Here is a 23171-nt window from a genome sequence, read left to right on the forward strand (position 1 = left end):
AAGTAGTAGGTGGTTGTTGTTTTTTTTCTACTGAGTTAAAGGTTAAGACTTCATGGTTTTTAAGGCAGTAAACAAAACCCACAGCACAGAGCTTGTGATATAGAGGTCAAGCTCTTTAGGTGAAGTTTAATGCCTCAAGAAATACAGCACAGATTACTGCAGTATCTCGAAATCAGGCTGAACCAGAGAGGAGAACTATTTCTGTTGTTTCCTGAGGCTATGGCATTTGAGATCTGATTCTTTAATGCAATTAAATGTAATAAGACAGTCTGATGAGCCTTAATTCAACACCCATAGGTCCTTGCACCTTGAGCTGGCTGTTGAGTGATACAGAGGAGATCTTATTGATTTCAGTCACATGTCACAGTAAATCATAGCATGGAACCTTTCAGTTCATACAAAATACAAGGTTGAGATTTGCTTGCAGTTAGAAATGCATTTTCTTACTGCAGTGCAATGCATTGTAATGTTTTTTTTTATATATATTTAATTCAAAAACAGAAACATTAGCTATACATATGATGTTCATTTATTGTTCCACTTAGAGGTGGAGTTAGCATGTTCATCTGATTTTTACTGGATTTTTCACTATGTGTTCCAGGTTCCCCCATTTTCTTGTATCTGCGTTAGATTTGATTAATTACTCTGAATAGTGAATTGATTTCTTAACCGGGCGGTTTAGATCCCATTACAAGCAGTTGAAAGGAAGAGTAGTTCAGAAATTGGTATGATTTTTTTATCATTATGGAAATGAAATACAACTGTTTGAAATTTAAAAAAAGCTTACAGAATTGTCTATAATGTTGTCACGTTCTGATTTTAGTATGCCGTGCCTGCATTTTATATGATGTACTGCAGTAAGAGAAGTGTTGATTTCCTTCACAAAACAAAATAGGTCTCAGGTGAGCTTAAGAACTCTAGTGGAGAAGCTGTTTAGTTTTCTAAATAAGGAAAGTAATGGTCACGGATGCACCTTCAGGAAACAGTTTTGGTTTCAGTTTAAAACTTCTTTAAAAAGGGGCTGAATTATGCTGTGAGCTATGCAAAGCTAATACAATAGAGAAAACAAAATACGGTAAAAACAATCTGATAGCTAAGTACCATAAAAGCCTTCTAAGATCATGCAGATGTAAGTAATTAATTCTGTAAAGGTTTAACGGGAGGCTATTTTGTTTTAGGTATGAGAATTGCTACCTTGAAATGTATCTGCTGCACAGCAGTTCAGAATCCTTTTGAAGAAGGCAGTTTTTTGCAAAAGTGCAAAAGTGCCATTGTTCCTCATGGTGGTTCTCATTGGGAGACACCCACAAAGAATTTAAATTTACTTTATCATCCATCACATAACTGCACATACTGTACCTGCATTTGTTGGCATGAAGACTGAAACTGTGTTTAATGCTAGAGAGAACATTCCCTTTCAGGATGTCCCGATATGGAAAGTCTCCAAATTTCCTCAAAGATCATGGAGACACCAGAGCTACAGAAAAGAATAGTGGGCCTTTCAGACAAGTTAGAATTAAGTTTTGCAATGTGCTTAATTAAATGTGTTTTTCATTTATCACTAACCAAAATCACTACAAATTGGAGGAGAATTTCTTGCTGGCCTGTGTATTTGCGTTTTGTTTATTGTTGCAAACACTGAAAGACAAAGTTAAGGATTGTCTTGATATGGTGGCACTGTAAAATCCTGAATCCTTTTAGGTTTTGCACGTCTGTCCTGAATCCACAACATACATAAAGAAAGCTGTAATTTTCTAATACCAGTAATTTACTGAGGAACTTAAAATGTGAAGGCACAAAATAAATCAAATACTAGAATATGCAACTCTGAAGGAATAACCTCCCCTCCTCTACTCTATGATAAACTCAAAGTCTTCCTATGGGCTACCCCCATGCCTCAGATCTCTATAGAAACCTAGAGGATTCTACAAACAACCGGGCCATTTCCATAGAAACTCAATGATAATCCATATATTATTATTAAAATGACACAGTGTCTTCTTATTTTGGTTTCAGCTGAGGTCTTGATTCCTAAATTGGTTAAAATTGAGTCCTTTCCAGGGCATTGCTGCATGAAGCACTTTCTGATGGAAACCCAATAAATCCAGTTTAAGAGCACTGAGGAATGTATAATGTGAGAAAGGGGAAACAGTCCTCCTCTCAATCATGTGGGTAACTTTGCTGATTGCCCAAAAATTACCCTTCTGCCTTGTTTAATTTTTACCAATCTATTTTAGCAGAGACAGAATGCCAGATAAAACATTTCAAGAGGCGTGCCTAGTGAATCTGTCCCCAGGTTATTACAAAAACTTGCTGGGATCCTTCTCCTGGTGATCTGTTCTAGACTAATCTGAAGCTCGGCACTCTCTTTTCATCACCCTGTTACTCTATATTGTTTTACTTCACTGGAATGCATCTTTGAAGCCTCCTTTCTACAATATCACCTCTGCCTGAGCAAAGAGGACGAATACTGTAAAGCCTAGTTCAGTGTCATAGACTCATAACTCAGTCGCGAACTGTGTGCTCAAGAGGCAATCTTCAGGCTTTTACTCCTTCCCTAACTTAGTCTAATTTACTAAATGAGATTAGTTAATTTACTAAAAAACTCTATTGTTCTGCGTGATTGCGTGACCCAAGTAATTCAGTACACAGTTGGAACCAAAACCAGAAGAGACAATATATCCTGTTGACCAGTACCACCATTAGATCAAAACATAAGCTTCCTCCCACCTGCAACATTCCCAATCCATTACCGAAGTGGAGGCTTTCCATTGGATCGGAGAAATGGAAGTGACCTCTAGCAAGCCAAAGGACGGCACCGAGAGACATGTTCGGGTTAGTTCACATTTGCGAGAAAGCTGGTCAAAGTGGATGTTCTTTTCACTCTTTGATTTCAATCAGCACATTCTGCTCCTCTCAGAGGAACTGAGGTCCACATGACTATTAATCAACCATCACCCAAGGCTCAGCACAGATCCCAGGGACGAGATGTGCTGCTGAGGTGAATTATTCCCAGATGCTGTTCCTTGACCGGCCTGAGGCAAGACCATTGCAAATGGAGTGAATATTGTAGTCCACAGCTAATATTAGACACTTGCAGTTCATAGTCCTAAGCCAGTACAAACCTTGCTGTCCTTTATCTAATGATTAAGCTCCTGCAGGGCATGTAAAATGCATTGCACACATACTGTATGAACTGGAACTATCCCAGTTTGGATACACTTTTGAATTCAGATTTTCTCTTTGTGATGTTAGATGTTCTTATTCTTGCCTCCCAATTTTATAAGTCATAAAGCATACAATCCAGTTCATTATACAGATGGGATCATTGCTGTTGGAACTGGCAGGAATGACAGAGGATGAAAAGTTAAAGAGAAATTGAGAAATGAAAGGTACCGTCTGTCTCTGGAAAGCGTAAAGGCTGGTATTTATACGCAAGATAGTTGAAATGGGCAAAATTAGAAAATTGAGTTCCTCCTGCACATCCATTTACAAACTCCCATTAATTTTTAATGCTAAATTGTACAATATTAATACCTTATTTATAATATTCTGTACAATTTTGGCGACCACCTTATAAGAAAGATATTGCTGCTGGGCTTGATAGGATGTTCTACACTGCTGGGAAATAACTGAATCTGGTCTGAAACATTGATTCGGAATTCGTATTCAGAATTTAAGTCTTATTTTTAATTAAAAATCTTCAATCACTGAGCATGACAACTGTAGAACGTCTTCAAAATGATCTGTGAAACGTGGACAGGGGCGTACAAGTTGAAACTAGAGGGAAGTTCTTTTAAAAAAGTCCTCAGTTCACTTATCTCCTCCCAACAAAATGAGCTTAACAAGCCTCCTCTCATTTGTATACTTTTTTTTATTTTGTTACACTTTTTAACCTATCGATTTTGTCATAATGTGCTTTATGGTAATAAATTCATCAAATAGTATTCTCTCGGGTATTATACTTTTATTCTAAGAATTAAGTATTTGTCATTAATTAGCAATTATGATGATATATACTCAACTGATTAGGGCATAATTTTTGGCTCTGATCAAGAAGCAGGGCTTTGCTGATTACTGGAGATTCAAGTAATTAAAATCAGTATGCGCTCTCCCTTTTTTGTTAACATTTTTAATTATTTAATCTACGGTCGGATTATGTGCAAGGGGAAAGCATTTTTCTCACCGAGCGACAACTGGCTCGGAGGTGCAGTAGAGAGATTAGCTTGGCTGGAAGACCGAAACGGAATTTACAGCACCTCACAGTGCCTTCCAAGTTTTATGATGCCGAAGTGCTTGGATTCCTCCCAGGTGGAGACACTCTTTCCCTTTACGTTGATTGCCTGTGACAGCTCGGAGCTTCTGACTGTTCCTCAGTCGCACGGCTGCGACAGGACTGTGTTAACACCCAAAACACCGTCAAACTCGGGGAGGCTTCAGCGTCGGTTTCGCCAAATGCCAAAGGGAAACAACAGCGCTGGCGTGGGCCCCTGTAGGTCTTTCTCATACAAGAAAACAGGCCCGCAAGATGGCTTTCAGTCAGAGTGGCATCTTCTCATCAGGTTTGTTTGCGGATGCCGCACAAAAAATAAAATCCCAGCACTGCAGAGACTGCAATTCAACTGAGAAATGTTCACAGCCCAAAGAAATGAGGATGTAAGTATACACTCTTCAGCACGCTTCAGAACCTGAGGAAACGTACTGGGAACTTGTGACTATTTCAACACATATTTCTGTAATTCCAGAAGTAAAACAACAGCTCCTGTTTTTTTTTTCCCCCTGTGTTGCAGATGCAGCAAGCTATTTAAAACAAACTCATTTGGGTGTGCGGCCGATTCATCACAATTAGGAAAAAACAAACCTACCCTTTTCCATAAGCAACCACTGGTGTGTTTTATTCTGCTCTTTTGGATCCATTTTAGCCTTAAAAGAGAACTTTCTCAGAACGCCTTCTTAGTACCACAAGCTTAATTCATTCCCCTGCATCAGTTCAAGGCTTTAAAATTAACTTTACAGCAAGACTGATGAAATATTGAGGTATGTTGAAGAGACATCAAGTATGAGGATGTTTTACAGGGAGGATTCTGGGGGTACTGTTAATTACTACCCCAGATCCCCATTCCACCCTCTTAAATTCCTTGTTCCCTTTACAAAAGGTGTTTTGGGATTCAATACTACATTTTATATCCAGGATTTGGAACCAGTTGGTCCCCTTGCCTCACTACCACAGGTCTCTAACCACTATGGAATGAGCAAAGACAACCAATGCTCTCCTGCCTAAAATGTTCATTTTCATCGTCAATCCTCACAGCTCTTGATGTGCTGTGAACTGCACAGTGCCATCTGCAGTGTCCGTAGGACTGATGCAGCTCTCACTGATAACACTGCGAGCTCGAAAGTACCAGCCAAGCTCCACAAGGGTCACAGTGGCACTGTCTACCAGATAAGTCCCATGAAAATGATGGTTCACTTTCCTTTGGAGTTACGGTTGACTTGTGACATAGTTGCAGGCTTGAGCTTGATCCCCCTTGAGCTTGAGTCCAATTATTTCACAAGTATTTCAAAACCCTTTCATTTTCCACACACGTGCAGTTAAAATCAGGTGGGGCTATATTTCACCTCAGCTTCCACTTTCCTTATTTTTTTTACATTTTACTAAAGAACGGGGAACAGATTCATTTTCAGATCATAACCGGCTTTTGACTGAACTTAAAAATCAACCAGCCGAGAGGTTATAAAGCCAGAAGAAGATGGTAAACATTTAGTCAGTGGTGTTTGTCTCAGATTTGAGAAATTCTATTAGGTTTCAATTAAGGAATGGGAACTAGCATAATAGAGTTATCTCATTTCCCATCATTTACCCACACCTATTCAATGTCTTCATTGCCTTCAAAAATGAAATGACTGCTTCCTTTATGTCACAAGTTTCCAGTCCTACAAAAGCCTCCTTTTGTGGGACTTTCCTAATCAAATAATGTACTCATCAGCTGATTGCATTTATGTAAATTGTCAGCTCATAGGTTAGCCTTCCTTTAAAAGTTTAGCCTTGCAAAAACACAAATCTGTCTGATGAAATTAGCAAACCAGAAGTAACCTGATCATTTATTATTAGTTTGGTTGGCGCTACCACTGATTAAATTGGATTGTCTAGCCTTGTAATCTGACACTACTAAATAAAACTTAATTATTAAAACTCTAGCCTCCACATAAACACATAAGATCAGCCCAGTTAGGTTAACAGAATTGACCAAAGCTGTAAAAAAAAAATGAACTGAGAAAACACATCCAGCCTGTGCTCTTTTTTTAATTAAGGGAGAATTATTCTTTGACATAATAGGAATGCCTGACTGGCCACTGAGTAGCCCCAATTACACAAATATTTTAAGTTTTAGCTACATTTGTGCAATTCCTTCTTAAACGTTGCCCTGCTTAATCACTGGTAGAAAGAAAAGCACTTTCATCTTTATTTTGAAATAAACAAAATAACTGTGTAGTTATATCATATACTGGTAAAAGAAATCATCCATTAATTCCCTTGAAAGAATCCATAACAGTCTAATTATGTGAGCAATGAATATGGACTTGCAAAGTAATTGTATATTTCTTGTACTGTTTAAGTGTTGCTTAACGTTGTTTTACCTTTGTGTTCATTGGCCTCCAAAGAAGCTATTCACTAGCTCCACTTGTGTTCATTCTATTATAGTTGTTGTTTTTAAGCTTATTATTTTAAGCTGTTTTTTGTTCCCTAATTAGAGCAAGGACATATCTCTCATTTGCAAACTGAGGTAAAGTATTTGTGTGACACCATTTAAAGTAGATTGTAATGAAATCGCTTTCTTCTTGGAACACAGAGGATTGCTGGGAATGAGAAGTTAAACCCGATTAAATAAACGATAATATTTGGAGGCAAAATCAATCCTATGGAAGCAGAGCAAAATGATGAAGTTCAAAGCAGGAGATAACTATAAGGACGCAGCTTCCTCTCCAGGTATCCCTGGGGGAAAATAACACAACTCCCCTTCAAGTTATTAACTGCTTTCTAAAGATCATGAAGAGACCCGGAATATTCCAGTTTCAAGAAACTCTTCAAAACACAAATAATAAGAGCAGGTAAAAGTGATCCCAGATCATTGTATAGCAGTAAAATGACCATATGCCCTCTACCTTTAAAGAATAAAATCTGAAATTAGATGTTTTCAGTAGTTAATTTTTTAACTTATGTTTTTTTCTTAAATTGTCATGTTTGCATTGCCCTCCCTTCAGAATATGAAGTCTCTAATGCGCACTGTTCAAAAATAACTACAAATGCTTAATACAGCAGGTCTTCTAATAAGGGGACCATTTGTCTCTGGTTGTATCACACACTGTAATAATAATAATAATAATAATAATAAACATTATTTTATATAGCGCCTTTAAAGGTGGCTTCTCAAAGCGCTTTACAGGATGACAACAACAATAAATAAGAAGAATACACAAGATAAAACACAATTACAATATACAGAGGAGACATGGATGGTGGTGCTAAGAAAAGCAGAGGGGTGAAGAATGGAATCAGTTAAGTAAAGGCTTTTCTGAAGAAGAGGGTTTTGAGTCTGAATTTAAAGGAGTTTAGAGAAGGTGACTCTCTGATATCCTTGGGGAGAGAGTTCCAGAGCTTGGGGGCATAACAGAAGAAGGCCCTGTCACCCATACAATGTAGACGGGCTTGGGGGACAGTTAGGAGACCAGAATTAGAAGAGCGAAGGTTGCGAGGTGGGGAGTAGGGCGATAATAGTTCAGACAGGTACTGAGGTACTGTTACTGTTCTGCATGGTGTCTGCTTAGTAAGCTTCTCTGTTCAGTTCAACCTTAACAGAGCACCAAACATTGTCTCTAGTTGTAGTACAGCACTCTTTCAGGATTTCAAGATATATTTGTTTTGTATTTTTCTTTATGACTAGCCTTGCCTCTTTTATTGCAGTCTGAATGCCACTGGTGCACACAGCTGTCTTGTTGCATCAGATGTTGGTCGGGCACTTTCTAAATATATTTTAGTTGAGGTTTTTAACAGATAAAAGCTTCCATCTAAAGAGGATACAATAAGGTTGGCTCCTTGAGGATCATTTTATCCTTTTCAGCTAATTTGCCACCGCTGCTGAAGTGATTGAGAAAGCAGGTGTGCTGATTATCACACTAGGTGAGTGACTATGTTTCTTTCTTCTGAGGTGAGAAAACCACACTATCACAGATAGTCTATGACTTTGCTCACTCAGCTATAGCTTGCCTACAGGTGTTGAAGACAAAAACCATAGAGTATAGTTGTATACACTAGCATATACAAGTACAAAAATGGGTATGATTTAAAAGTGCTTATATTTACTGTAGAGAAATTAGTCAAACCCCATTAAATGACATTTAATGAAGAACAAAAATGGTTCTACTTCATATTAAAAACTGAAGCTGCTCTGTAACATTTGTAAGCCTGTTGTCCTCTTGTGAATAAATCTTGCTTGCTCAATGAGGGAGAAAACACAAAGGCATTTTAACTTGCCCACAGCTTCAGCTTAGACAAGTGAAAACAGAACATCAAAACATTTTTTAAAGATTATTATTATCACGCACTTTGCGATATTTTAGCAAATGGACAGACCATGGTGTTTTTTGTTTAATGACTCAGCTTTTTTTTTTCAATCAGAAGAATAAGACTAAAGCTGCGTTAAGTTCTTTCGGGCACAGATCGGTGTTATATGGTCTTTGAGAGTAGATCACTGACAGTCTGTTTCTGTTCAAATCCCATCTGGTTTGGATTGCTTTCAATTGACTTCAGGCTCTTAATGGTGTCGATTCCACTGCCTCTTAAGGCCTTAAGCCTTCCTGTCTCATGGTTGTTTTTAATTTGAACAATTTCTATGCTGCTTTCGTAGGTGTACTTAAAATGCCCCACAGTGGCATCAATGGTGATCAAGTGTGGTTCTTCACCTTAGCATGAGTGGGGATTCATTCAGCTCTGATAGCTGCTTTTATTGCCTTTAAGGATTACTTCATATGGTATGGAATACTAACTGAAGACACTTGATGTCAAGTTAAGAGTGAACCACTTCATTAACACACATCCATCTACACATACAAATGCTACTGTACCACAAATTCAAACAAGAATATAAATACGGTGAAAAACATTAACAGGAGGCCTTTTGGCCTATCATACATACCTGGCTGCTTTGTTTTTATGAATGCTATTTGCTTGCGAAACTGTTTAGTAATTTTCAGTATTTTTCCTCCGCACACAACGACAATATATTATGGGACAACTGTTTCCCGTACACTATTAAATTGACTTGTGCTTAATTCTAGGAGAGTTCTCTGGTCTTTATGGTGTTGTAGTTGTAAAAAATCCTGTCTTGTGAATGTTGTCCATTCCTTTTCCATTCTTCAAGGAGGTGAAGGTCTTAGTTTTTCAATTTGGATCCAGCAGATGATTTCTTTGTTACATGCCCATCCTGTTTTGAATAACTAATTGCTTTATTATACCTCTGCTGGTGACTCCCAAACCCACTGGGAAAGAATGTCATCCAAACATTCTCTGCACGCAGCCATCTATAATTTGATACATTACAAGTTTCTATGCTTCTGACAGGAAAGTAAGCTCCGATGGGTTTTTGGAGCTCTCTCACTGACTGTGTGAGGCTTGCACTTTTTGCTGGAAATCTGGGATGACTCTGTCCACCTACCTTTGCTTCTCTGGCATTCAGTTGGTGTAAACACTTCCAATTACAGTATGTGCCACCAGCTAGAAATGTTAGGCAGGTTTAAACAAAAGACATCTGGATCAATAATTCTACATTCAGAGCTTTCAGACCAGGGATAATGTGTCTCTGGACATTTTCCACTAGAGTCAGATTTCTAGAGTGTGTTGACCATGCTACGAAAAGTTGGACCCTAGAGTTGTGCTTCCTGAAGCTCCAACTCCTCCTGATGTTGAAGGGCAATTTTATCCATCAGCCTCTAATGTGCAGAGAAAGATAGGAATTGTGACACGAGCTTTTCAGCTCCGGGCACTCCTGCATTAGTGTATAGTACATGTTTAAGATTAAATTCTGAGCTGAAAGGACTTTGTGATTATTAGGAGGAATCCTGGGTTGTATACAAAAACACGAACAGCATGATGTTTGTCATGAACAAGAATGGTCGAGTTACAACACTGTCCTAAGCCCATACACCTCCCTGGGTATTTTGTCATAACACAACCAAATTTAATAACATCAACAATTTTTTTTTTCTGAAAAGCAGAAATATAGCTGGAAAAATAACTGCATTAGCTTGATGATATTATTTTTGGGTTATAAAACCAAGAACAATTTTGTTTCACTTCTTAGTTCTGTGTGTACCCTTTGTTGAAATGCATATTGCTTTTAAAGAAGTCCTCTTTCTCACATGTCGCTTACACTAAATTCTAAGAACTAAATCGAGCTCTTTGAGGTCATGAAACTACTGTACCTCCACCATGTTTCACAATTTCTTCTGAGGTACAAAAATACAAGTTTTGAAATGACTGGCAATTCTCCAAAGAGCACCAACTCATCTGTGAAGCATGGTGGAGGTCATGTCAAGGCCGGGCCTGGCTCATTCATCTTTATTGATGCAGCAGAATGACTTCTGAAGTTTCCACAAATGTTGTGTTGGTTTATGCAGAAGAAAATCTTGCCATGCTTATTGGACTGCTCTTTGCCATACAGCATGACAATGAACCAAAACATGTGGACGAAGGACCACTTAATGAAGTGCCAAAACCTGTGTCTGTGACCGTGTGTATTTTGAGAATCGTAAAATCTTTCCTTTAGCTGAAATCAGAAGCAGTAAACTGAGGATTGATAAACTGCAAAAGCCTTTGCGTATATATGAAAGTCTGCAGAAGAAAGAAGTTTAACCTCACAATTGGACAGGCAATCCTGGTGCTTATTATAGGTTTCTAATCACTAAATTATCCATATTTTCCTCTGAAGTTACAAGTGAAGCACAGAGTTGTTTAACTTAAGAATATCAAAAAGTAATATGCTAAATTAAATTGTAATTTTGTGCATAACAGAACATAGTTTCAAAAGATAATAATTAAGCTCTTTTTTAGTCCTCTGGCAATTGTAGAGATCTGCATGTTGCATCCCTCAGGTGATCATTAGGATCTGATTGAACAAGCACAATGGGATAATTAAAGATAAATGCATTCACACACTTGAAGGGGTATTTGGAAAATTTCATATCAAACGGCACATTCTGTGTTCATAGTTCAGCATCTTTTGCACTTCCCAACTAACTAGTCGGGCGAAAGTATTTTTCTGACCCTGTTTTGTGTTCATTCTAAAACCGCCTTTTTTAAAAACAAGAGGACAAAAAGACATTAGCCAAAGTTGTTTAGAGGAAAGTATCGATTCTCTGTAGCACACAGAATACTAACGAATTTTGAAGAGGAAATTCTGATAGCCCCATGATCCAGATATTAGATACGAAGCAGACACGCCATCTGTGCCACTTTTAAAGGTTGCATGTACCATGTTTTTGCTAGAGGAATGTGAAACATCCTGACTTTATAGTGTACTAGTTGGACATTGCTACGTATGGATTTCAGTACTTAGTGTAGCGCAATGAGTGGCATTCACAAGGGCTTTAGCTGTGTTGACAAGTTTAAAACATCCTACGGAAAAGCAGTGTTGGCCAAATTCAATACAAATAAAAATGGTTCCCAAAAGAACTGTAACTTAAGCTTTTACGTAGTCACTATACTATACAGCTGGGAAAAAAATGAAGATTATGTGTTTGTAAATCATAAACAGTTCAATACTGTTCTAGTAACATTGTGTTCAATACAGTGAAAGTTATTTGATACCAGTGCAACAAGCTATTTAATTATCTGACATCATTTTTCACGTTGATCGGTTCATTTAAAAATAATGTTAATTATATAATAGTTGTGTTGAAAAAAACCTACACAAGTCCTTCAATCTTGTATTTTTTCTGCTTGACCGATCCTAGCCCAAGGCTGTGTCTCATTTTGAAAAGTAAGAACTTTCAGATTTTACTCATAAAGTGTTTGTCCTTGCTGCATGTCTTTCAATGGATCACTGCCTTAGTATGGTTTATTCACCCATTCGCTACCCTAGACATTATTATATTACTGTAGCAAAATCTGCAGGATGCCAGTAGTTGTACAGATTTCTTTCTTTTTAATGGTATGACCTTCAGGTTTAGTATTTTTTTCCACTTTTTCACTATTGGGCTCAGCAATCCAAAAAAGCTTTGGAAAGTCCAATAAGCTCCCTGGATTTGAATTACAGAGAGGGTGCCTTGCACTGGTGTGGTCAGGATCGATTACAGGCAATTTAAGTTGCCTAAAACGTGGAGACGTTATCAAAAGAAATGTCAACCTTGGAAAAAAAACAAGATAAGAAGTCAGCCTGTGAGACTTGATTAATTTTGGTTAAAAAAACCCCAATAGTATCATTAATTTATTTATTGCATTTATCACATTTTCTCTTTTTTCATTATCTCAGCTCATTAGTTTTAAATGTAAATCAAATTTGTTGATATAATCAAACAGTGGTCTACGTATATCTTTGATAATAAATGTCTTCTCAAACAGGTGTTTCAGATGTGACACTTTTATAAACTGTAACTGCCTCTATAAAAGTCTCTTCTTCTCTGGACACCTCTGAGACTGGTAATTAGCGTTTCCTTGGATACAGTGTCTTTCAGTTCATTTGCTCTAATGGTTGCAAAAAAGATGACTGATGTACAGTAATGCGCTCAGTAATTTTATATGACAGCTTTTTATATTTGAAAATGAAACATTCTGTTCTATGTTCCAGACAGTTCAAACTGAAGGTTACAGGTAAGTAATGGATAGAAAATTAAATTTCAGAAGAGTCAGGTGTAATTTTTAGGACATTGTATCATTTTTTGATAATCTTGCTTTTTCCTCCAAAAATGTGGCTTTATTGAATTATTATTATGGAATAAGTGAATTATGATATCAAGTCAGATTTTATATATAGCTCTTATTGTTGAACTATTCTATACACTATTTAACACATAACTACTGATGTACAGAAGTTATCCCATCGAAACAGATTACTTAAGAGAGCATTTGGGTTCACTTCAACAGAATGCTTGTTGTTCAGATTGCCAGTTTTCCTGGGTCTGGAGTGTCAAAAGATCCAGAGGACTGTTCTCTACCGATATTTCTTCTGTGTTGACTTCAGACGACAGCACGACTCGTGTTCTTTTTAGAGAGACAAGGTAAAAGTTTGTGGAGAAAAAGGGTACTTTCTCATAAGCCATGTGTCCTCTCAAGAGTTTCAACTTTCTAGTTTCTAAATCACGTTAAAAGATATTTTTAAAACTTCGCAACTTGTGAAAAAAGTATAAATCCATCCTAGGGCGATGCGGTGGCTCTGTGGCTAAGGATCTGCGCCTGTGGCTGGAAGGTTGCTGGTTCGTATCCCACACCTGACAGAGGAATCCTACTCCGTTGGGCCCCTGAGCAAGGCCCTTAACCCCAGCTGCTCCAGGGGTGCTGTATAAATCGCCGACCCCGCGCTCTGACCCCAAACTTCTCTCCCTGTCTGTGTGTCTCATGGAGAGCAAGCTGGGGTATGTGAAAAGACAAATTTCATACGAGAAATTGTATATGGCTAATAAAATGATCTCATTTCAGAGCGTTAAGGTCCAAAAAAGATCACTTTGTTCCCTGTGGTTACCCACATTTCAAATGTTTCTCTGCATTTCTGCATTTTTGTGGCTGGAATATTAGTGAAGGAGCCTCATGACGGGAAAATCATAGGTCTTATCCCAAGGCCCATGTGGAGTTTTGTTTATTCTCTTAACACTAACACAAATGCTCTTAGATTGCTCCCAGCACCTTACATGGCTGAGTGTGTTGTGAATTAAGGCAGACCAAGTTTCACATTAGTCTTTTTTCCCCCAATAGCAGCACTTTCTATCAGATCTGTCCTAGTAAGATTACCCTCCATCTACATAATTTGACATCTGTTACTTTGCATTTGGCAGAGGCTTCCCCGACAAACGTTATTAAAATCCCTGCCTTCTGCCTGAGCTACTCTTCCTTTATGATTCAACAGTTCAAAGCCGAGCTGAAACCGAGCTGATCGATAGCTCACATTTCAGATGCAAGGTTTGCAGATTTCCTGAAAAGGTAGGCCAAAAATTCTTCTGAAAACAGGTAGCAGAATAAAGGCAGTAAACTCAGTGTCTGTGTTGTAGTCCAGTTACTCCTTTTTTTTTAAAAAAAAAAGGTTTTACATAATTATTTACCATGACAATGCCACATCAAAACTGTATTCAGATATAGATCATTACAATTCAATTCAGTGGTGCATATCTTAACATACTGCACACTTTACACACTTAAACTACAGAGCCACAGCCACTAAACTAAACCAGCACAATATCTTGCCAAGTCTGTCTGGTCTTCTCATAAACAGTGCTGTAGGTGCTAAGGAGCCATCTTGATTTCTTGCACTTTTTTCTCCTGTATTCTGATGACTTTCTGCAAACACAGAAGCACATGGCTTGGAGGCGTAGAGGGCTGTTCTCACCAGTTACAGTGAAGAGTGAGATGCCACCAGGCAGACAGACACAACATTATGTTATGTCATGTTAGTGTTGTTGCTACATTCCTGTATTTTTTTTCTTTCATATACAAATCTGACTTTCACCCTGGTTATGCTGTGTCTTTCCTGTAAACAGTTTACATGGAAGGAGAAATACTTTCATACATACACACGTCAATATGTGCATGTAATACATAATCAATTATTTTTTAAAAATGGACAAAATAATCCATATTGTGATGTGGGGCACATAACATACTCTATATAATCACTTCTCCCTAATACGTTAAATGGACCATCCATTGGCTTGTTAGACATGTGAGCTTCAAATGAACTCCTTGTTAAATGCTTTAAAGTGTAATCCTTTCTATTGTAATTCTTATGCTAGTTGTTAATAGGGTGTACATTGAAATCATCTGCAGCTTAGAGAGTACAGATCTTCTCTTTCATTTGCACTTTTAGGACATCGTACATATCATATCAGACAGTGTCCCTCCATTTTGCACCAACAGGTAACTGCGTGCTGTGCATAATGTCAGAGTGTAGAACAGTAACACGTTGCAAACGAGTCGGGAAGAAATAAAATATCGTTTGTTCGTAAACTTTTGGGCTGTTTTGTGTAAGGACCTTGGCTTGTGTCAAGCAGTCACAGGGCATCCAGCATTCAGAATTTAATGATTCATGTATCTTTCCATTTTCTTACGACTCTATCCGATATAGGGTCATGGGGGAGCCACAGCCTATCCCAGCAAGCCACAGGCGCAAGGCAGGGTACACGCTGGATGGGAGGCCAGTCCATCGCCCACACAGACAACACAATGCACACACTCCCACCTGGGCCAGTTATCCCAGAAGCCAACTAGTGTCTCGTTATGTCTTTGGCCTGTGGGGGGTAACCCATGCAAACTACCCACAAATAGCACTGCAATTGAAATAAAGGCCACAGTACTTTGAAAAGGCGATGCTAATCACTGCACCACCATGGCACCCAATTTAATGGATAATGTAGAATTTTAATTAGTATATGTATGTGTTGTAGCTCTTTCATGCTCTGTGGTTGCCATTATGCTTCAGGTGTTTAATTGCAGGAACACAAGGTGTAATGTAAGTGAAGCTACAGGCCTAAGGATATTTATAGCCAATCGGCTGTTGTACCTGAAAAACTAATAAGTCCTGTATTACTACGAACTCACTGTCACCCACATCAGGAATAAAAAGGCCTCTCAGTGTAAATTTAAAAAATCTGACTTGATATTCATCTTCAGGGAAAGTATATCCAAGCCACACAAATTCAAGACAGAACCACTCTTATGACTTCTATTTAAGTATGACTATCTACACTATAATATTGAAGTAGAACAGAATGATAGCAATGTGAACAGTAGCACAAGGAGGATGAAATTATTAATGCAGACCCACATGGGCTGAATGTCCCACTAGAATGGGGATCCAACACATTAGTGCTAGACCAGGACCGCACATACTAAGAGTTCTTTATTAGGAAAGGTGAAAATATTAAAGCAGAAATAATGGTTGGAAAAAAGAACGTGTACAATGGCGGATAACAATGTATACAGTACTTTAGCATTAGCAACCTGTCTGAAGGTGGAGAAATGAGCTTTGTTCAGGACTTTCCCGAGTTCTTATTAAACACGCAAAAGTTCAGAGTCCCGTTTATGACTTTTTCCGTAGCAGGCTGAGCTCTCTTTCTCCATGTTCTAGTTGAGTTGCACATTTCTCTTTTCCTGTGCTCATGTGAAAGTGGCAGTGAGCGCTGAAAACAATTTGTCCCCCCCCCCATATAAGAAAAAGGTCAGCAGAGGTATTTCGCCAAGCAAGGCCTGACAGGAAACGTAGTCACCAAATGAGAGGAAGAGGAAGTGAAAATGCAGGGGCAAAGAGGTCTAGAAATTAGCTAGTAGGGAACTGGATCCGAAATGTCAGTTTCCAAAATTGCAGGAGTCGGAATGTCCTGAAAAAACAACTTCATGGCCATAGAAATTATATTGGCTCCTGGTAACTGCTGTCCTCAGCACATGTTATAAGTATTGTTCGTTAAAGGAGGAGAAAGTGATTCCACTGCCTTTCAAAGGGAACCATCATCTCCGGGCTAGGGACCCTGGATATAGATGCAATGTGACTTTCAGAGGGTGTTGTTTCTTTGTCAAGTGTCATTGTTATTTAATTGGCAATAACACACAGGGACAAAGTGGAATCTACACTAAAAACCTTGCTGATGACTCCACACTTCCTGTAGTCAGACTGGTTCATTGTGCTGCACAAAGATGAAAACAAACCCCACAACCCGCCACCATCTTCAGTGCCCACCAGCAAACCACCTTCCTAAGGCTATAAGCCACATTCTTTCTGTGAGATCATCACCCATTCATTCAACTATAGTCATTTCGCAATGGGTTCTATGCTGGGTTTATTGAACATCTGTTCATCCTTGCTATGATTTGCAGTGATTTCATTTTTGATACATGATACAAGTCCTGCATTTATTACTGCAAACCTACAGTGGTCTGTCTGGTCTCCAATGAAAAAAAAAATGCAACTATAATAAGAAATTAAAGCTCAGTGTAATACAGAAAAGCACTGCTGAAGCTGGAAATGTATTCATTATGGTTTTTTATGTATCTGCAATCAGTTGCATTCCTGTGATACACCGTGAAATGTATGTTAAAATATGAGTTTTTAGTTAACAGTTAATCAATTCAGTCCATCAATACTTAGTTACTCGTAAGGATAATCAAGGATTATTACTCGTAACTAAGTGATTGCAGAATCTCATCCAAATGTTTTTTTTTTTAAAAGCCAGGGCAACAGCTTCTTCAACATGGTTGAGTAGTGACTGCAGACTCTCAGAAACCTTTTTGGGCAGAAACGTGTCTCCTATTCTCAGTTTACATACATCAGTTTCTATTTGTTTTCTCTGTTTTTTTGGGGGGGTTAAACACCTTTACGTGTAATGTCCTAAATAGAAAACATAATGCAATTAACCTGTGCATTGTATTAGCAACACACTGGCGCCTCTAGCAGAAGGAGATCAGTTTACATGAGCTCATTTTGGGATTCAGTTGTAAGTTCGCAGGAATGTAAACAAGCGTTTTAGCTTTGCTAATGTCCGCTCTCCAAATGTAGGAGAGTTAGCCGGACATCAATGGAGTGTCTGGCACACTTTTAGGAATTCGCACTTACCCTGTCCTCTGGAGAGATGCTTTTTTCCCCCTTGGCAGCGCTTCCCTTCCCTCGGCAGCCAAGGTGTAGATTTCTTCCGTCATATTATCCCAGCATTCCTTTTGGCTCTGCGCTTAACTGGGAGCACGGCGATCTTTCCATGTTCATCGCTGCCTGCTTGGGATAGTTGTCCAAAGCTCCTGTTTGCAATGGAAAAAAAAATAATCTTGAGCCCCCAAGTACGCTGCTGGAGTTGGGCTGGGAATCGTTCTTTGGGAGAATTTTGAGAATAGGAAGTAGGATACAGAGGTCTGTGGGAGAAATACTGAGTCTATATTCTTTATCGGATGGTATTATTTAAAAAGATTGTGTTTGTCAAAAGCCTGACCATACAATTTAGACTGCTTTTAAACCTTTCTCAATTGCGGCACTTGAGGTTTGGTCATTTAAAAAAAAAAACAAATCTCAGATTTAAAAAAAAAGCATTATGGAATTTGTAATTTGAATAAACCACTGCAATACATTTTGCCTCAAGTTCGCCTCTGGCATGAGCTGGCGCATAACTCTAGCATGAACTTAACTCATTATTTCTCTGCTTTTTATATTGAACCTTATCAGTTTCAAATACATTTTTTTTCCTTTATGGAAGTATGAAAAAAGTTCTAGGACAGGTCACAGATTTCCGTTCTCACTAATATTCGCCAGGTCTTGCTCTATTTGCAGCAATTCTAAAAAAAAAAATCAGATTCTCAACATTCATATATGTTTTACACATGACAAAACAAAGCATGGAAATACAGCACCCAGTGGTTGCCACGGCAACTCTTGAGCACCTTTTTAACATTACTGACAGGAAGCGATACTCAACATTAGTGCGCTAATTGCTAAATGAGATTGATCTGCTTCTGCTTCATGTTCAGTCCACGTAGCGCTACATCACCCCTTCGTTTCGGTGTTGGGTAGTGTTCAAGAGGAAGCAACAACAGTTGCAGAAGGAATGGTCGCTGCGCTTTCCTTTAATGTTTCTAGATAGATAGATAAGACTTTATTGACCCCGAAGGGAAATTGATGTGTTACAGCAGTCCAGCCCAAGACAAGCAAGCAAGAATTCTGTAAATGTATCACTATCAGATTAACGCATTTGTATCAGTGCCTCAAACATGTAAATTCAGTAAACGAAATATTTAAACTAACGTTATGCATCTTTTTTTTTACCAAAGATAAGGGCTGTTAGTATAAATGTGTTTTTTTTTACTATTTGTGATCATCTTTGCTTTTCTTCACATATGCATGCTCAAAGCTTGCGAGTCGTCACGAACTTTATCACGACTTTACTAACTAGTGACCGCGTTTTTAACTTTGTTTAAGAAGCGACAAATCAACCAAACACAGAGACAGGAATATAGGATCAGAATGCTCAGAGAATGGTTGTGTTTCAGATGTCCCTCACTGTATTTGAGTCAAAGGCGATACATTCTCTGGAACACATACTTAAACTGGATAAAGAGAACAGAAAAGCATACTCTGGAACATTTACTTTTACTGATATACATAATTTTACACCATGACCCCACAGAACATACAGTAGGAGACACATACCTCTGAGCACTTGATGCCCCGTGAAACCTCATTTGTAAGTCCCTTACAAATATGAAAAGTCCCAGACAAGGCCTTTTAAATAAACTCAAGAGCGAAAGAGCAGAAAACCAAACAAAATGAGTAATCCAGATTCAGGTGATTGATGAAGCCAGCACTGGAAACATCAGAACTGACTTCCTGCGTAACACCGCTGCCTCCAAAGATTAATGGGAGAAGAAAATGTCATCCTCCTTGCCAAGGCAATTAAAGATAATTGAGAAGCCTAAACTTAAAAAATAAATCCCCAAGGTTGGATTAATTATTCTCCTTTGACTGAGACATTTTTGGTTTCAATCATTTCTAGGACTTAATCTCCAGACCTATTTTCCCTTTTTGTTTCTTCTGCGTTGATTAGATGCCGAAGATGGGAGGTTGTAGAAGTTGTTAAAAAACAAATTATTGGTATGTGAATATTTTATTTATCCGTACATCCATATCCTAACCACTTCATCCGATAGAAGGCTGCAAGGGAGCTGAAACATATCCCAGCAAGCCACTGATGTAAGGCAGGGTACAACCTAGACAGGACACCAGTCAATTGCAGGCCCTACACAGAGACACAATTCTCATGAACTCACACTAGGGCCAATTCTCCCAGAAGCCAGAAGTGTTACTCGTTACTCGTATGGGGCGGTGCAATGGCTCTGTGGCTAAGGATCTGCGCCTTTTGCTGGAAGGTTGCCAGTTCGTATCCCACAGCCAGCAGAGGAATCCTACTCCATTGGGCCCCTTAGCAAAGGCCCTTAACCCTATCTACTCCAGGGGCGCCATATAAAATGGCTGACCCTGCGCTCTGACCCCAAGCTTCTCCTCCTGTCTGTGTGTCTCATGGAGAGCAGGCTGGGGTCTGTGAAAAAAGGCAAACTCCTAATACAAGAAATTGGATATGACCAATAAAGTGATCTTAGTTTTAGATTGTGGCAGGAAACCACAGGACCTGCGAATATGCAGATACGCTAGTTTGTAACATACAACAAAAAATATGATAGTGTTGGATCTTTTGAATTTTCCAAAACATCTCTTATGAAACTTTATTTTTAAATTTCAGGTGAGTAAACAGACCCCATGTTCTGTTGGTTAAAAGGAATTTCTGGAATTTGTATTATTAACTGTGCTGTATCTACAAGATTGGAGACTCTGTTAAATGTATATAATACAACTTTATATGGGAATAACATTTTTTTTATATCAACCTAGTATGCCAATTTTTTTCTAAAAGTATAGAATCACAAAATATTTTTGGTTAGACCCACCCAATTTGCAGTAGGCTGTGTATTTTTCTCGGCTTGAACCACACAGCCACAAACAAGAGTATTAATTTACATGCTGATTGTCAACATGTGTTTAGGCAATCGTATGTGTTAACACTGCATGAATTGTGTATTTATATTAGAAACATTAAGAATTTTACTTTTGTACATTGCAACAGATGATGGCAATTATAAGCCAAGGTTCAGCTCCCATAACAGACAGGTTGTAGTGTTTCTCATTAAAAAAAAATGCATTCCCTGTATTATGAGGAACTTCCTTGATCTATATCACCTCACACAGAGTGCAAATAAACTGTCTCTCTTTTTCACATCACTGTTTTGTTCAGGCCTTTCACAAACCACAGTTGCATGTACACAGAGGCATCAGGATGTTTGAACAAAATTAATTTTTGTATTCCTTCTGGAAAGGCACGTAGGCCTGGATTTATGACAGCAATAAAGTATTAATAATGATGGTAGAAGATTCAAGGCAGATTTATGGATGTGCAACCTGTGAGTAAGATTGGGGTGAGGCAAGGCTCGAAGATACTGTGAACTAAGTGTTGCTACTACACCTGTGTTTGATATATGACCGGCTAATTGAAAAAAAAAATGTATTATCAATTTTAAGTAAACTGGGGAAGCCAGTTTTTATACATGTTTGTCAGTGTTCTTTCTAAATAAAAAACACAGACAGACAGGTAGAAAAGTGAGATCCCTGCTGATTGAACAATTATTTGTACCAGTATAACAAGCCAGGGGTGGCAGAAAACAATATACTGTAACATAACGTTAGACCTGGGAACATTACTGGGAAACAGCTTTCCTAATGCATTGGCTTATCAAAATACTATTCTCGAGCCTGCATGCACTCGATTCTTACATCATAAGGCCACACTTTCATCTTCCAGGCATCATACGCAGAACATTTTCTGAAAAATGAGCGAAAGGAAATGATTTCACTGCGGGATTACCAAGGCAAAGAAGAATTACTGGAAAATCCTGCATAGATGCCATGCAATATTTTATGTAACCTTATACTCAACACTGCAATAAAAAAAATGTCAATGATGGAAGGGCATGTGCTCTAACTAAGATGCAAAGTAGTTTGCTTATTCTGATGACAAAAGAAAAAAAAACGGATTTAAGGCATTTTATGGAGCTCACTCCATCAAGTTCTACGTTTTCAGTTAATGAATAACTATAGAAAGTATTGCAAGCCTTGGAGACCACAATTCCTCAGTCTGGAAAATGTGCTCGTCTAATTTCAGTATGTTATTTCTTTCAAATAAACTGCCAAGAGCCTCTGTCTTGAGTAGTAGTAATGGTAGTTTCCTTTTGTATTAAAGCCTGAAAAACTGAATATCATTATTTTCAGTTCAATTTTTTTGGATGAGCGCTTTTGATTTAAGTCTACAATTACTCCCACAGTGAATTACTATTCCTTTGGAAGGCAGCTCCTGTAAGATCTGTGGTACTATTGACCCTATTCTCTTTTATACATTTTATACAGTTTTCTACAGAGCCAGTGATTCACTGAGGTCACCCCTCCTGTCTGTCTAGATAGTAGTCTGCGTCTCTTCAGACTTTTTATAATATAACCCCCTCTCCTGGTTCAGTACAGCTGACAATTTCTGTGTCACTTTGACCTACCTTGTAAAAATCAAACCCCTAATCCCGCTTGAAGCATCCAATAAACCACTAATGGATGTAGTCGAACCCGGAGACAACCCCCCCAATCCCCCAACCCATCTGCTCAATCGTCTGATCTTCTTCTCTCACCACACACACACACACTCCCTAGTGAACTGCTATGCAAACTCATTCCTGCACTGAATTTTCCATTACAACTCCTTCGCTGAGAGCAATTGCTTGCCATATCACATGCTCCACGGTTACCCCCCTGCGGTGTACAATTAAAATCTCTTACCCTGACTTCAGCTTCTTGAGTGACAGGCTGAGCTGGAATCGGTATTCACAACCTTTACAGAGGGGCAGCAGCCTGATGTCTTTGTGGGTCACACATGTTGTCCCTAACCTCAAGTTTCCACACGGCGTCTAATGACAACTAGACTAAACTGGCCCCGTGCAAGTTTAAAAATAGCTGAAGAACATTCCTGGATGTCTTCACCTTGGTCACCAAACCATCTGAGATTTGTCCTTCGCGCTGCTGAAACCTGCGGCTGAATTTAGATTTGATCTGCTGCTTAACTGCCACAGAGATGCAGTTTTTCCTCAAGTAAGAACTTTGTAGCCCCCGCTGTTGTGTTGTTGTGTAATTGTGGCGGCACCGACCATGATGCTTTGCTGTCATAAGGGGGCTGAGGAGTGTAAACAAGGAAGGAATTGCTGGTGAGGTGATTCATAGTTTGTCAGTGTTGTTAGCGCTCAGGCTGACATAAAAGCAACCTTAACAGGAGAAAAGAAACTGACCTAATGCAGTTCACCCTGAGAAAGCTCTGTTTCGTCCTTGCTTTGTGCTGGGCCTGCTGTGCCT

At 38.7% G+C, this 23171-nt stretch overlaps 1 long non-coding RNA gene across 3 annotated transcripts in view; it reads right to left on the reverse strand.

The window, feature by feature from the left end:
* LOC148648749 (uncharacterized) overlaps window positions 1-22926 on the reverse strand; it is a 34340-nt gene extending 11414 nt beyond the window's left edge. The window contains exons 1-2 of one of the 3 annotated variants that reach the window (XR_015926449.1): window positions 22605-22926; window positions 17808-17986 (exon numbers count right to left, since the gene is read on the reverse strand). This is a non-coding gene — a long non-coding RNA (uncharacterized LOC148648749). Of the gene's footprint in view, window positions 1-17807; window positions 18308-22327; window positions 22441-22604 lie in introns of those variants that run through there. The other 2 variants (XR_015926450.1, XR_015926448.1) reach the window with 2 other exon arrangements.
* Between the last annotated feature and the right edge of the window lie 245 nt (window positions 22927-23171).

The sequence above is a fragment of the Lepisosteus platostomus genome, chromosome 14 (assembly GCF_059453375.1).
Source record: "Lepisosteus platostomus isolate fLepPlt1 chromosome 14, fLepPlt1.hap1, whole genome shotgun sequence".
Taxonomy (NCBI): Eukaryota; Metazoa; Chordata; class Actinopteri; order Semionotiformes; family Lepisosteidae; genus Lepisosteus; species Lepisosteus platostomus.